The 16,919-nt window shown below is 41.6% G+C and overlaps 1 protein-coding gene across 3 annotated transcripts in view; it reads right to left on the bottom strand.

Annotated features, from left to right (window-relative positions):
- Window positions 1-15,659, bottom strand: part of pnut (septin 7-like protein pnut) — a 483,231-nt gene extending 467,572 nt beyond the window's left edge. The window contains exon 1 of one of the 3 annotated variants that reach the window (XM_067107220.1): window positions 15,538-15,659. The gene's annotated coding sequence lies outside the window, so the exon portion shown is untranslated. Of the gene's footprint in view, window positions 1-15,143; window positions 15,454-15,537 lie in introns of those variants that run through there. The other 2 variants (XM_067107226.1, XM_067107227.1) reach the window with 2 other exon arrangements.
- Window positions 15,660-16,919: the final 1,260 nt, after the last annotated feature.

Genomic DNA, 16,919 nt, shown 5'->3' with positions numbered 1-16,919 from the left:
AACTTTTGGCAACCAGTGCCAAAAGAGCAAAGGTAGACAATGGGCACTCGGGAGCAAGCACTGAACGCTCAGAGGCTGTGACTGTTGTATGTCACCAAGAAAAGAATCTCTAGTCTGGGGGAACATAATAGAAGACGTCTCGTTGTTAATACAAGTCTTCTAGGGTCAGGATGCACTGTGAAAAACACCTAGAACGCCTCGTCAGGGATAATTTTGAATCCAGCGACAACTGGTGGGTACTACAGGGAATGCCCTTCCTATGGCAGTCTGAGGGTCTTCCACTACACAAACTGTGTGACAGGTTCTACCGAGAAGGTGACTTCCCATGGGCAAATCCCACCAACCTCCTTTGGACCTTTGGTATATCATCTTCCTTCCTTCTAGGAGCATCGGGAGGCGGGTTGGGGGGCTTGGAAGTTGCTGGGCGCCTATGAGCTCTGGATGAGAGTTTTGGCATCACAACTGGAAGTTCAGGAGACAAGCACCTTGAACTTCCAAACAGGAATCTGTACAGTAAACCCCACGTATTCGCAGGGGATGTGTACCACACACCCCCTGTGGATAGCTAAAATCCGTGAATACTTAAAACCCCTCTAAAAACACTTAGAACTGCCTATTTTGATAGTTTAAACACAAAAAAAACTCTAAAAATGTTTATACCTGACTATTTTAATAGTTTTATCACAAAAAGTGCATTTGGTCATGAAAATGATATGAAAATACAGTAATTAGTGAATATTTCTCAATGAAAAATACTGCAAATAGACGAATTTTCCACAAATAATGTATATATGCTCCACTGAGAAATCTGCAAATAGGTGAGTCAGCGAATAGTGAGACCGCAAATACAGCTTCCAGAGCTAAAGCACATAATTTTGGATGCCCTTTCAATGGTTGTCTGCCAATGCCTTGCACCGGACAACAAGCTAGACTGAGGGGAGGGGGGGCAAACCCCCTCGGACTCCCTTGGATCGCAAGTATGTCTTCTCCCAGGTTTAGGGCAGCAGGACAGTGACCTTTGGTCTAGGAGATGCAACGGGCCGGGTAGTCGCCTTGTCCCCTACACTTCCAGCAAGAAGCCTTTTCAGTGGCTGTCTGTCGCAACCTGGGACTGTTTTAGGTTCAACTGAGGGGGCAATTATTTTGAACTTCCCATCAGTCTCCGTTGGACTTTCAGTATGACTTCTCCCAAGTTCAGGGGAGTATGACAGTGACTTGGGTCTAGGAGAACCGAAAGGCCGGATATTCACCTCCACCACTGCACAACACTACACTATCATAAGGTTAACTTCTGTTAACCCATACACAGGGATGGTAAAAGCACAGGAAGGAAACGAGGGAGCCAGGTGTGGAAGATAAGAAGACAATCGGGAGCTGGTGCCAAGCGTCAGGTGTAGCTGGGCGCCAGGCGAGATAATACCTCTGGAAGCTAGTGAGCACTCCTGGACGCTCAGCGCTGAAGTTAGCGGTCACTCCTGGGCGCTCAGCTCTCTCTCTCTCTCACCACCCCAGGTGGATGTCTCCTGGGTTCTTTTCCAGATGTTGATTCTCAGCTGTCAGGAAACTCTATTTATCCAAAAAGCCCAATAACCAACCGTTCAAAATAAGTAATTTCTCCCCACCCCCTTTGGTGTTCTGCCCTTACACTTTTTCAGTTCTCTGCAAATAGAAAGTGTAATAAGAAAATGTTCTAAATTATCTAAGACTTGCCGATATGTACATACATTCATTGCATATATAAAAACATCGGTTCAGTAAGTAAACATGATATTTTCATAATAAAATAAATTTTTGAACATACTTACCTGTAAAGGTGACTTAATCAACTGATTGCAAAATTGCTGTAGTGAAATATGATAAACTTGCATCAGATCTTAATAACAAAACAATAAAATACTGATACCTGGAACCATTCCAACTTTCCTCAGACTTGAAGGCTAGTCTTGAAATAAGGATGACATTTCACGAAATCCGGTTATCTATGTTCAAAATAAACATGATATTTTCATAATAAAATAAATTTTTGAACATACTTACCTGGTAGTTATATATATAGCTGAAGTCCCTTTGGTGGATGGCAGAATTTCAAAATCGTTGGAATTTGCCGATCGGTTAATAAACCAACCACCTGTCCTTACCTGGATTAAGGTACCTGGAACCATTCCAACTATTCCTCAGATCTTGTGCCCCTAGTCTCTAGAGGGGAGGAGGGTCAGGAATTGAAGACCTATATAACTACCAACCGGTATGTTCAAAAATTTATTTTATGACAACCTATAATATCATTTTTAAACATCTAGCAAAGGAACAAAATATGATCATTTGACTAAAATTGACACCTTTTGGTGGAGGGTCAGAGACAGCCAACATCGTTGGAATTTTGCAACCATTAATAAAAGAACAAAGGTCCATACCTTTATGGATTGGATTAAGGAAGCTGAGTTCAATGAACTCCCCCTCATTATGTCTGCTTTCCTTAAGAGGTCCAGCGATCCACTCAGGGGCTGAAGACCTCTAGGAGCTGCCAACCGGTGTACCAACCTCTATGTGACAGACAACCTATAATACCCTTGTTCCAGGCACCACCAAGGAACAAAATGATCATCTGACTAAAATCAATGATTGTGGAAGACTGCGTTCAATCTTCACAAACAACCATCAAATTTCAACCATTCCAAGGCAAGAACAAAGGGTATTGTTTTATGGGATTGGATTAAGGAAGCTGACTTCAGAGAACTCCCCCTCATTATGTCTGCATTCCTTAAGAGATCCAGCGATCCACCCAGGGGGCTGAAAATCTCTAGGGGCTGTCAACCGGTGTATAACCTCTATGTGACTAGACCTCCTCTCAATACCCTTGTTCCGGGCGCTACCAAGGAACTTTCATCCCAATGATTGCGGAAGACTGCGTCCAGTCTTCACAAACAACCATAAAAATTCTCAATTCCAAGGTAAGAAAAAGGGTATTGGTTTATGGGATTGTAGGGTATTCCCTTCTCCCATTACTGAATTAGATGCTATAAATGGACCCAGTGTATAGCAATCTTCGTATAATGTTGGACTTGTTTTAGATAGTGAGAGGCAAATACTAACTTGTTTCTCCAGAAGGTCGTGTCCAAGATACTCTGCAGGGACCTGTTCTGTTTAAGAGCTACAGAGGTTGCTATTGTCCTGACCTCGTGCGTCTTTACTTTCAGAATCTTGTGGTCTATCTCTCTACATTCCATATGTGCTTCTTTTATCAACTGTCTGATAAAAAAAAAACAGAGCATTCTTCGACATCTTGTACAGAGAGCTTTTTGACTGAGCACCAAAGCCCTTCTGAATTCCTTCTTAAGTCCTTTGTCCTATCCAGGTAGAGCCTTAGAGCCCTTACCGGTAATAGGACTCTCTCTCTCTCCTGTTATGTCCGTTAGATTCGAATCTCGAACGTTCTGGGCCAGGGTTGTGATGAGTATTCATTTTTGCAAGGAAGCCTAGTTGCAGTGAGCAGATTGCCTTGCCTTGTCTAAAATCTATATTCTTGCTGAGAGCATGTATCTCACTAACTCTTTTCGCTGTGCCCAAACTGACCAAGAAAAGAGTTTTCATGGTGAGGTCCTTTAAAGATGTCCTCTGCAAGGGATCGAACCTACTCCTCCTGAGGAACCTCAGGACCACGTCTAGGTTTCATGTTGGTGAGTTCTCTATAAACAAATTTGGGTTACAGAGACATTGGAAGAGGACACATGGTTGTCCTTGCACCATCCTCTAAATACCTCTGGATTGAACCAATCTCTTGTCCTTGATTTCAGTAAAGGGCCACAAAAAACTCATTCTTGTGAGTTCTCTTGTGTGACCAAATTTTTTACTAGTACCCTGTGTATTATCTTGAAAGGGTTTGAAAATCATACAAGCCCAAATTGGACCAGTCCATCAGGAACAGCGTCCAATCTCTTGTCGTCTCGTAAGGGGCCAATCTGATAAGGGAGAGCAGTAAGTTTTTCAGTCTCTTTATCTTGAAAGAGCTGTTGGACCAGTCCACCAGAAATCCATGCACTGAAGTCCCCAAAGTTTCGCCACATGCTTCTGAAGATGATCTATGAAGTCCTGAGCGTCCATTCTGTTGAGAGGACTTGATTTTTTCTGCTCAGAATGTCCGCCCTCATATTTTTTCTCCCCTTGGATAAAGCGGGTTACTAGTTTGACATTCTTCTCCTTTGCCCAGAGAAGAAGTTCTCTTGTTGTCTCGTATAGAGACCTGGAGTGAGTGCCCCTTGTTTGCTGATGTAGGGCAACGCTGTCGTGTTGTCGGTGTTGACCTGCACTTCTCTGTTCTCCACTGTGTTCAAACTCCCTGAGAGCTAGAAGGATTGAGTTGCAGTTAGTTCTTTCTAATTGATGTTTAACTTTCCTCTGGTCCAGTGTTGCTCCCCATCCTCCCCATACTGAGTCCGACACGTCGGAGAACAACTCTAAGTCTGGGTTCCTGTAAGTAGAGAAAAGTCCTCCTGGAGCTTGACGGGGTCATTCCACCACTCTAAACACGGCCTTATTGGTTCCGAAATGGGGATGCACTTGGTCTCCAGTTCAATTTACTTGTCCCAGTTCTGATTTACAAGAAACTGTAACGGGCATAGAATCAATCTTCTAAAGGAAAACAAACTGTTCTAGCGAGAAAGGGTCCTCAGCAGACTCATCCATTCCTTTGCCAAGCATGTCTGTCTCTTTATAAAGTCCTAAAATTTTCTTAAGGCTTGTCCTGTTCTTGCAACAGAAGGAAAAGCCCGAAAAGCCTGACTCTGAATCTTTATCCTAAGGTACAGAACCTCTTGGGATGAGATCAGTTGAGATATCTCTCTGTTTATCAGAAGACCTAATTCTTCGTATACATGAATCGTGGTGTGAAGATCCTCCGGGCAGCGTGTGTGGGAAGGAGCTCTGAGGAGCCAGTTGCCAAGTACAAGGAGATTCGATGTCTCTCGTGTGAAGAAAAATCTGCTACATTGGTAATCATCCTTGTGAAAATCTGTGCTAGACGCTTGTTGCCAGTGCATCTTGCGTCCTGAGCTACCTTCACATCTTGGCTTCCAATATCTTGAAGCCTGACGTCCTGACGTCCAATGCCTTGACGATTGACGTCTTGAGTTCATTGACGCTTGCCGTCATGGTGTTTCATTCCTAGATGCTTGACACCAGAGCATCCAGCGTCTAGAGTTTTATTTACTACATTCATCGTCTTAAACTTCTGGACGTCTAGAAGCTTTAGTTGGACGTCTATTATCCTTCTTCTCTTTGCCTGGTTGTCATGCTTGCACCAGAGAAGACAAAGCCTGCTGCATATTTTGTAGTAAAGCTATATGCGGGGCTTCCTGCTGTTGGGGACAGGCTGGGGAAGCCTCAACTACGGGAATTATTTCCTCCTCAACGTCAATAATGGATCGTGGAGGGGTTCAGCAGACAGTACCAATCCGAAGGAGGAAAAGGAGAATGTCGGAAGACAGCACAGTGTCCACCACGCTCTTGCAGCCTGGTATCCTGACTGAACAGAACTGTCTACGTTTTCTCTTAATAGGAGAGCTACCCTTGGGGCTGGAAGGGAAGAGCTCCGGTTGCTCCAGTGGCTACAACCTGGAGTCTATGAAGTCTTATCATGACGTCCTTCAATACTGGGTAACTTGCTCTTGAGAGGTCTCGACTCCAGAGCCAGACGTCAGCCCGTCTGTTTAGGGCCGAAACTGAGGGCCGAAAAAAAAACTTTCCCATGGACGAACTTCAGAAAATTCTTGGAGTTCGGATGCATGGGGATGTGAAAATACGCATCCTGGAGGTCCAGTGAGGCCATCCAGTCATGCTGTCTGACTGCAACTAGAACCGATTTTTGTCGTTTCCATAGCGACCTTTTTATGCACAAAAATTGCAATCACGTCTAGCACACGGTCTCTAACCCCCCAAGCATTTGGGGATCAGGAATAACCGAATGTAGAATCCAGGGGAATTCGGATCTTGAACTCTCTGTCTGGTTTCCTTTTGCAACATCATAGACACTTGTTGCTGTAGAGCCTTTGCCTTGGTTCTGTCGTTGCATTTTGACAGAAAGGACTATTGTCTTGTTACTAGAGGGGGCCTCCTCAGGCTGGTACCCCTAGTTTGTTGGCTGAACTTCAGACTGACATTCGTTGGGCGGAGTTCAATTCCCGCGATCGGCTGATGAAGAGTTAGAGGATTTATTTCTGTTAAAACTAAGGATTTATATCATTACCCCTCTTAGAGTAACTGAATGGACAATAGGTCCTCTCCTTCTCTCCCACACTTGCTAGAAGCTGGACAGCCTGGCTCTTACTGTCTGCAAGAGAAGAAAGTCATGTCCTCCTTTTTCCCTATGTAGGGGTCTTCTGGTTATCGTTCATCTACCCGTCCTAGAGGAACCTCTATCGGAGGGCCGACCACGAAAGAGCTCAGACACCTGAAACACAGGAGCCTCAGCCTTACTCTTTTAGCGATGAAAGTCGTTGGTAGGACTTTTCTTGCTGTTTTAGATATTAAATCTTACGTGGTTTTCAGGGCCAAAGATGAAAAGACCTCTTTACCAAATCTTGAGAGAAGAGGTGAGAGGAAAAAGGGGCATAAAACAGTTCTGATTTTGACTGGACGTGACCCCATTAGCCAGGAAAGATCAAAGATGGGCATTTTCTTCAGGATTCCCGCTGAAAAGCTATCTGATTCATTGGCACCACCTCCAAGTCCTTTATCCATACACGACATCAGATATAGGAGTTCTTCGGTGTCAGTCGTGTTGAATAATTCCATCTCTCTTCCTCAAGCTCCTCCAGTCCAAAAATTACAAACCTCAAAGGTCCTAAGAATTCCTTTGAGGGGGGTCTAACTCTGATGTTGACCAACAAAACCGTTTTCCCATGGCCACTCGACTAGAAGAGTCAACAAGATTCGAGAAGTCTCCTGGGAAGAGGCAGGTATTCCAAGGCCGAGCGATTCTCCAGTTAGATAGCAAACGCTAAATCTTGAAGCCAGTTTGGCTGGAGAAAAAACAAAGGCTGTCTTTTATTGTTCCTTCTTCGAAAGTATCCACTCATTCAAAACTTTAAGCGCTCTCTTGGACGAAAGGAAAAAACCTTCGTAAATACTGCCCTCTTAAACGCCTTCCCAAAAGTAAATTCTGAAGGCGGGATTCTCTGGAAAAAACTTCCGAAAATAGCTTCATAAGTCTTTTAAAGTCTGATGAAAGCTGATGGCCTTTTATATCGTCTTCGTCGGAAAACTCTACAATAGGATTCACAGGAGAATGCGGGATATATCATTCTCATTTTCCGATTGTCCGAAGACCGAAATAGCGACGCCTTTCAAAATATTATCATAACGTTCGGCATCCAGGAGTCCAGTCTCTTGACCTTGGCGTCCATTTTCTTAAAGCTTAACATCTTGGCGGCCAGCCTCCTCGACACTTGACGTCCTGGCGTCCAGCTTCTCAACGTCCGACGTCCTGGCGTCCAGCCTCTCGACGCTTGATGGCCTGGTGTCCAGTTTCTCGACGCCTGACGTCCTGGCGTCCAGCTTTTCAACGCTCGACGCCCTGGCGTCCAGCTTCTCGACGCCTGGCTACCTCCTGGCGTCCAAACTTGTAATGTTCTCTGATCCGCCAAACCTAGAGGTTACTTGAGAACTGGCCGCCAGTGCGACATCGCTCAAAAGCTTCCTCAGGTTGACGTTGTTGCTGCATCTGAGCTGTGAAAACTTTTGTTGTATTCCGTTTTTGGCCTTGCCAGTGCATCCCGTGCCCAGAGTTACCTCTGCGATGGGGACTGCGTCGTCCTGGGAACGAAGAGAACAACATTACCCTAGCCTTTCCTATGGCGAGGGTGGCGTCCTGGGAAACGTCAACAGGTGCGGCTCGAGGGGACGACTGCTAAAGCCTCTTGCCTCCCTTCATCTGTCGACTTTCCTTCTCACAGGGGTTGGTGAGCTTGGAAGAGGTCTAGGACTAGGAGCACGACAGGACCGAGCGGTCGCACCCTCCACTGCACTTGCACTAACAACATATTAACACTTTTATTTTTAGATCTCTTATTGTCGATCACATATTATCCCTGTCTTCTGAGAGGGATTTTACCTGTTGGGCCAGGGCCTGAATGGCGGCCAACATATCTTTAAGTGTTGGGTCCTTACCTGTTTCAGTAGGGGGTTCAGAGACTACCATTACGGAAGAAGGATCAATAGGATAGTTAGCAAGGGGAAAAGAATTAACTATTCCCTGGTTATATCAAGAAGAGTGAGACCTAGTACTCTTAGTTCTTCTGAGCCGGTCTTTCAAGCTTTCTTACATATACTCCGACTATAAGCAAACCATTCCTGTTCTTCACATATACTAAGTGGGGACCCAAGGAGACTTTAGCAAGCCGCTTGCACCCCCACACACATTCTCACACTCGATGAAGAGTCAGGTATGTTGTAAGAAATTCTAAAAACAAACGAGCGAAAGCCAAGCCAAAGTGTACTTCACCAAAATAAGTTGTGAAAAAACACGGGCTACGAGCGAAATTCCATCGATGTTACCGACACAGCGGCAGGGAAGATCTGAGGAATAGTTGAAATGGTTCCAGGTACCTGGGTAGAGGGCGCACAGGTGGTTCACCTGACTACCGATCGGCGATTGCCGCGAGTTTTGAAATTCTGCCGGGACGTCCGGGACTTAAGCTATATATATAACTACCAGGTAAGTTAGATGTTTAAAATCAGTCTTTAATTATAGAAAATACAAGTCTCAACAGAAAACCTAACTACCGCTAAACAGCCAAAGGCTACCAAAGGTAAAATACTTCACCAATTGGGGAAAATATCAACCAGACAGCAATCAGAATTCAAAACAAACTGCTTCTTACAACCGGTATCAGTCATAAACTGGCAGAAATGACTTGAAGCTCTTTGCTACATTGTTGTTCTTGTTCCCCAAAAGCAGGGCTAGTCACCTACACAAAAGCAATATAAGCGCTACCGCGATTTTCAAAATTTAAGCTGCTGTGCGAGTTGAAGCTATAGCTATGTAATTACTTAGTAAGCTACTTGTATGAAATTCAACTTTTACTAAGAGGGGAAAAAGACCAGACTGCATTTTGTTAGCTCAGCAGCTGAAGTGTAAGGTTTTCTATGCCTTGGTATGTAAAATCATTAAAGCCCTAGGACACTGCCTTTCAGCTGCCATCATCCAAGACCCCTAATGATGGCAATGGGTCAAGGATCTGGAGGGACCAGAGAAGCTACAGCAAGGAACATCCATATATGTAGAGCACTTGGCTTTGGAGAAGTAGACCAGTGCCAAAGTGATGGGATCCACCAAAACTGATGCAAGCGGAGAACTAACAGCAGAAGGCAATGTTCCAGGAATGGATAGGGTAGGATCTCTCAGAATGCCAAGATAAGACCACTAATCTTTCAGCAGCTCCTCTGTCTCTTTGTGTAGATATGGCAGAAACAGGCAAAGCTGGAACTGAAGTGGGAGTAGTAGTGTAGCAGGTAGCAACATCATACCAGAAACAGCTTCATGCACACAGATGGTCAGTTGACAGTCAGTGGTCTGCTTATACCCTTCCTAGACTGAGCTGGGAAGAGAAGGTTAGTGCAGCAGTGTGTTGCTGTCAGAAGACAATGACATTTTTTCCTCCTAGATTTGCACTGCCATTGGCCAGTCTAAAGATGGCATAAAATCCTGAACTTTGCAAGCCACAAACAAAAATTAGGGTAAAATATCACAGGCAGCGTGAATCTAACACACACTAGTTTGCACCCAGCAAATCTTCACTGATCATACTTCCGAGGAAACAAATTTTCAATCAACACCATTCTAACCATAGTCACAATAAGAACATACATATACACACTCCAGTTGTTGCAGTCACATATGAGATACTCCAGTAATTCTACACAGCAGTCACTGAAGATAAAGGGATGCTAGTTACCATATAAGTGGGTGAAGTCCAGACTCCCTCACTCGACTGCCACTTATTAAATGCCTAGCAACCAGGCTTCAATGACTAGACAAGTAGGTATTCCATATACAAGAAAGTTTGTATTCTAATACTGTATGTACAAGAATACACTTGAACAGGAAAAGATTTATCCCAACAAGTGACCTGCCTAAAATAATTATTAGAATCTCTCAGTGTGTGCTAAACAGTGAATCATTTGAATTCAAGATACAGAAGGGGTGGTGTGGCTAAGCTCATCTACTGTATATATAGTGAATTTCTTTTAATTGGCTAAAATCAATGTTTCTGATATCGTAGGCTTACTGTGATAAAGATGCAAACTATTTCTTCTGTAATACATCTGAATGCTTACATATACAGAGAACCCTCACTTTCTTATATAGGTCCTAATTATGCTGATTTATATGGATTATATAATAATACAAGCATATGAAAGATGGGCTTGTACCAAGTAGTCTATGTAGATCAAACCCAAATGAACAATGGGGTTTCAATAATTATGTTTAGTCTCCTATGTAAAAAAAAAAAAAGGGCATGTGGATACGTGAGTGCAAATAAAATGTATTTAATGATTTCTTGCACATTAATTACATGAGTAGGGTGATTTTCAAAATAGCAGGAAATACTGGCGTCTACGAAGTCGTCTGGGGAAGGTGAAAGGAGCAACCACCTCAACATTGGTTGAAGAGCAGGAAATTTCAGTTTATGCCTAACAATGGTATTTCAGTTTTCTTTCCGGATTAATTTGCATGTTTATATATATTTTTATCAAGTATTCAAATCATTATAACAGCTCAGGGATTGGGCAATCATCCTTTGTGGGTTGATGATATACAGTCTCAGCGGGTTGGGGTGGCGGCGCCTACGCATTTTTCCAAATATGCGAACCTCCCTCTGAAGATATAATTACTGGAAGAGTGAGTAGGCACTGTCAGGAGAGGGGTAGAAGTTCACAGTAGGTGCCGGTCAATTATAGTGGATTATTTATCAAATTTTTTCATCCGCATGGACTCGTGAGTTTGCTGTTATTTAGCCCCTACTTAGTGCTTTTTTTCTTATAATGAGCAGCAATAAGCTCTTATCAAGTGAGAAAATAAGTCAGATAATCGCTCTGCATAAGGTGGAAACTGCAACAAGGATATTGCCAATGTTGTGGGCATTAGTGAGCTATCTTTGAACTTTTTTACCCACCGCTGCACAGTTCACTCACTCAACACCCACAACAATGGCAATATCCTTAGTTACAGTTTCCACCTTAGTCAGAACGATTATCTGACTTATTTTCTCACTTGACAAGAGCTTATTGCAGCTCATTATAAGAAAAAAAGCACTAAATAGGGGATAAATAACAGCAAACTCACAAGTCCATGCGGATGAAAAAATTTGGTAAATAATCCACTATAATTGACTGGCAGCTACTGTGAACTTCTACCCCTCCAGGGAGAGAGGAGTGGGTTGCCAGATGTCTCCTGACAGTGCCTACTCACTCTTATATGTAATAAATATCTCAGGAACCCCATAACGACAAATATACCCGTCGAAAAACACAACTGCTACTCCTCCATTGTCTTATGCTTCAGAGGGCAGAAAATATGTAGGCGCCACCCACCCAACCCGCCAAGGCTGTATGTATGGCATAAAAGGCTAGCCTAGAATTATTTTTTGATGTATGGCACTAGAGTGTTAATTAGAATGAATAAATAAAGGTTACTAAAAGAAAGTAATTTTGACTCATATGAAATGAAAGTGTGCTTAAATGAAGGCCAGTAATATCAAATATGTAACAAATGGTCCTATCGTTCGCTTGCCAATGCTTCTTGTTCTAAGGGTCTACATTAATAAAGGTTATTTTTCATGTTTATGGATATGGATATACTGTAACTTTGATACCATAAAGTTATTTTCATACTAATGCCATGAAATTGTACATATAATAAAGTTTGAAAGATAAGGAAATCTTGTGATCTGAACAGTTTGCTGGTACAGGTCTACCTGGAGCCTGAGCTATACAGTGAGATCTGAAAGTCCTTTGTTCATTTGTGTTTGATCTGAGTAGACTGTTTTATACAAGCGCGTTTTTCGTGTGCTTGTACTGTTATATTATCAATGCAAATCAACATATTTATGGTTTGTATAAAAAGGTATGACGATTATTTGTAAAAATACAAACATTCAAATAAGTTACTGAAGAAAAAGTTTAATATTTATCACAAGCCAACGGTATTGGAAACGTTGATTGTCAGCCAAATATGAGCTACACATGAGCATGTGCCACACCTTCACCCATGGGTGGGCAGACGAAATGAAACTGACTATAGGTAGGGTAGGCCCTATTATTCATAGGAACTAGGTCAAGTTAACAAAGGATGTACAGTTACACTCGAACACTACTCTTTAGGGTGCATTATTATTATTACTGTATTCAGAAGATTAACACTATTCAAAACAAACAAGCCTACAGGGGTCACTAACTTGAAATTCAAGCTTCCACAGAATATGGTGTTTATTTGAAAAAAATTACAGAAGATAATAAGAAATAAAGAAGGAAGAGATTAGTTAATAGAAAAAAAAAAGATAAATCAATAAATTACCGGATAAATAAATGATTAAGTATACAGTGAATTGTTTTAGGGCAGTAATACACTGCATCTTTGCTTGAACTTTTTAGGTTCTAATTACACAACATTCTCAGGGAGACTGTTCCAGTCCAATGGCATTAGAAATTCAAGACTTCTGGATCTGAGAAGCATGGCATATTTACTGCATATTAGCACTGCTGTTCAGCAAATCCAGTTGCTCTAAGATGGAAATGGGGACCAGGGATCACTTGTGATGGCAAAAGCTCTCTGTTAGAATACAACATACGAAAAATGGATAAACAAGGCCATCTATCAATGGCCCAAGTCATAACTGTTAAGTTGGGAAAGAGAAACCTTCGATGTCAAGTTAGGAAAGAGAAACCTACAACCACAAACCCCTCTATCTAAAAGAGACAACTCTACGTATTTTTGATGTGGCGCGAAATGCAAATTTCCCCAGTATTTTTTGTTATGTGAATAACTTTTGTTATATAATACTCATAACACACATACAGTATATCTGACAACAAGGCACTCAGGTCTAGTTTGCATTAGTGTATGACTAGGGCAAAATCAAATTAAAACTTCACCCTTAAAGTATCAACCAACATACATAATTAAGAAAATACCTTAACTGCATAGGTCTACTGTTATTCTCCCATCGCCATTAAGGGCTAACTTAGGGAAAAATGAATTAATCATCCAATTAGTCTAGGTTACCCAAATGAATTTCTGACCATAATTGTTGGTACAAACCACTCACTTTTGCATTACTCATGGTTCCTATTCACAATGAGTAAGGAGGGGGGGATGAGGGAAACTCAGGTATTTAACATGGAGAAAAAATAAAAACAAATGAATTGCAACCACAGGAAAGGTCTATATGCATACACACCATTAGCAATCAAGCACAAACCAAATTGCAAACAACAAAGATGTCACAAGACAGTTACAGGGATGCATGGTAACCTTACCTTCGCTAACCTACCAAAAAGTCATTAAATTACATAAATGTTAAGAATGTTTATCTTAACCTTATCTTTTCCAATCTAACTTACCCTAGTACACAAGGTACTACCTGGTGAAGGACCTCACCCTAACCTGACCTAGAGAGGTATAAACCAAAAAAGTAATATGCAAAAGTAAGTTCTTCCCAACCTAACCTTGCACACCTGAAAATATTCACAGCTTATTCCTTAACTTAAATCTGTAAGGTAGCCAACATGTAACAGGAATATACACCTTCATTCTATGCTATTTATTCAAATCCCAGTCACTGTCTCAAGTTATGCTCAGAACCATATTGTTTTTCATGGAAAAAAGTATTTATCACTGTAAAGGATTTTTCAGATACAAAGTTGTTTTACCTTGAATTTGGATTTAATACAGTAAACGATCATTGATAAATCTTACAAACAGGCCTACAGGTAACAGTAACCATTTCTACATCTAATACTGTATTGGCTATATACTTAACATTGGGTGCTTGAAATTGGGAGGAGTCAGAAAAGGCCCAGAAACTTTATTGGAGGAAAGAGAATCCAACAGGGTAAAACTGAAGACCAATGTGGCCTGGTTCGCGCCAGTTGGGGGCCATAATATTTAGGCTACTGCCTTTTGCTTATGTTTTTTGGGTATTTCTAAGTAATAGATACACGGCGGGTATTTAGCGAGAAATGGCAGTTTCTTATAGTATTTTGGTTGCTTATTTACAATTTAACGTTATTTTTGGGGTCGGCTGTAATTAACCCCTGAAGTCCATCCAACAAGGGGTTTCCATACGCGATCTTCGCAAGATAGAGCACGGCTACATCTGTTTCGAACAGTCCATATCCCATCTGGTAAGTGCAATACGTTGGAAACTGGTTTTTTCTACACTTTTAGGGCTTCTGACACTGGTGGTGCATTTGTTTGTTGTCGGCCAAATGGAATGTCCCTTCGCCGTGTTTAGCACTGGCCCAGGGGGGCCGGTACCCATACGTTAACAAGTTATTGCACTTTTTTGCCAGACGGGATATGAACCGTTCGAAACAGACGTAGCTGTGCTCTGTCTTGTGAAGATCGCGTCTGGAAACCCCTTGTTGGATGGACTTCTGGGGTTAATTATAGGTTAATTACAGCCGACACCCCCTAATAACGTTAAATTGTAAATAAGCAACCACAATACTATAAGAAACTGCCATTTCTCGCTACATACCCGCCGTGTGTCAATTACTTAGATCTACCGTTTTTTGTTATTGTTTTATGCCTTTTGTTTATGTTTATAATAATCCTATTTACAGTCTTTTGTTTATATTTTTACATTCATCTCCAATGGGCTGGTACTAGGCTAAACACAGCGCCAAATTTTCATGTAAAGTGATGGGTGTAAGAGGGTATATCATCATAGGCTTTCTATTAATGGGTAATATTAAAACATGCACAATTCCTCCTCCCTAACAGCCTAGGCATCGCTTCATTCTCTACCTACTTCTGACTATGATCCCATAGGCCTAGCCTATCTACGATACAGCATCTTACATAAAAGCTACTTGGTAACTTTTTTTAGACAATAAGAACTTCAATACGGTCACGTTTATCTTACCACACTATTACCAAGAGTCAAGGGGTACACAGTACTAGGGTAGGGTAGGGTAAGCTAAATATCAGGCTGCCCAAGATCCCAATCAGGAAAAAGTCTGGGCGGGACCTGCACCTGCTCGCTTTCAGTCTAATCCTTACCACACCAAGTAGGATGTCACCAAGGTTTCCTTTGGAAATACTGAACACTTAAATACATTGTTGAACGAGGTATGCCCTTGGCGTAACTTGGGCATAAAGATAAGAAATCTTTGCGAGAGCAGAAAGACGACCATTTTCTGCCGTCACTCGCTGCTCTTCACAAGTGAGTAAACGGCTGGAAAAACGAATTAATTCACTACATACGACCTCAAAGGAATATTTAAATGGTTTAATTCAACCCTCAAACTTACACTTACCTGGCTTATTCATTTTTCACTAATAATTTTGGTTTTGGCCGCCAACGATCGAAACCACTTGTTTTGTTTATTATAACAACTGAGGTGCGCCATGCGTCAATGTCATTACCATTTCACCTTTTGCTTCTTCTTCTCCTCTCTCTGAAGAATGAACAACACAAGTTTCAGTATTTTTCTTCTTTCACTTCAACATCATCATAAATATCTTCCGGAACTTTCTATAAAAAGCTAAGACGTAAAGATAATGAATATCAGTAACTGATTCATTGCAGTTTGGTCTGATGACTTGGCACTGGAAATTAATAAAGAAGCAAGAAAATATACTGCAATGATAGTCCGTGGTAACGGTTTTGATAAGCGTGCACAAAAGAATACAGTGGAAAGTAGGTTACAATAAAATAAGGAATACTGGATGAAGTCAAGAAACTGCAAAGCACTGGAATCGGAAATAAGGAGAACAACACCCAACATTGACCATGGATATAAATGTTCACGTTTTGAAATACGTCATTGTGAAATATGCAGTCATTCGGTCAAGAAACACTGCGAATCAGAGTTGATTATTGAATGTCTTTTGATATCCTTGTTGCTGCTAAAACATGACTTGAAGGCTTTGATACCACTAAAATAGTTGAACTAGTCCCTCTTACTCATGCTTAGTTACATATTCCGAGAGAGTTAGTTGGCGGAAGAGTTAGATTCTTGCGTTCTCAGCAGCTGGTTATCCCCATAATTATGAGAGTTGTCAAGAGATCTCAGGTAATTAGTTTTGAACATATTGAGATACATTACAAATACTTAGATCAGAGAATCTCTTTCATTGTTGTAGACCTCTACGATCAATTGTTAATGTTTCTTTGGAGGAATTTGGTATGATATCGACAAAAAATTTAAATCTGTGGGGACTTTAACCTACGGATGGATGCCCGGGAAGACATGAGTTATGGGAATCACATATGGTAACCTGGTCGTACAAACAGCTTCGGCTGGAGATATACGGGATCTTGTTTTAAGTGGCCATGTAATAACATTGTATCAGATGTAGCCTAAGTGTTAGGGAGAAGTGCACTAGTGCATAAGCAGGATAAGCTTATAAACAAAGTGAAAAAGAAAATAAGTTCTAGGACTGGAAACAGTTTCTGTCTGCATATCTTCATTAATGAAATGCCTCTGAAAATAAATGAAGATATGGATATTTTCATCATGGTAACTTGACTTTATTGTGAGCATACGCTGTCAACTGTCTAATGATTGTTTATGAGAGTGAATGTGATAATACGTGCCCGTTGGTGGCAGCATGTAAACAGTTAGGGACAAATCACTCTTGTTTAATGGTGAGGGTTTGAAACTATAAAATGAAGGCATGAAGAGGGCGAATGGCG

Source organism: Macrobrachium rosenbergii, chromosome 8 (assembly GCF_040412425.1).
Source record: "Macrobrachium rosenbergii isolate ZJJX-2024 chromosome 8, ASM4041242v1, whole genome shotgun sequence".
Taxonomy (NCBI): domain Eukaryota; kingdom Metazoa; phylum Arthropoda; class Malacostraca; order Decapoda; family Palaemonidae; genus Macrobrachium; species Macrobrachium rosenbergii.
The sequence above is the reverse complement of the archived record's forward strand: the minus strand, read 5'-3'. Positions and strand labels throughout refer to the sequence as shown.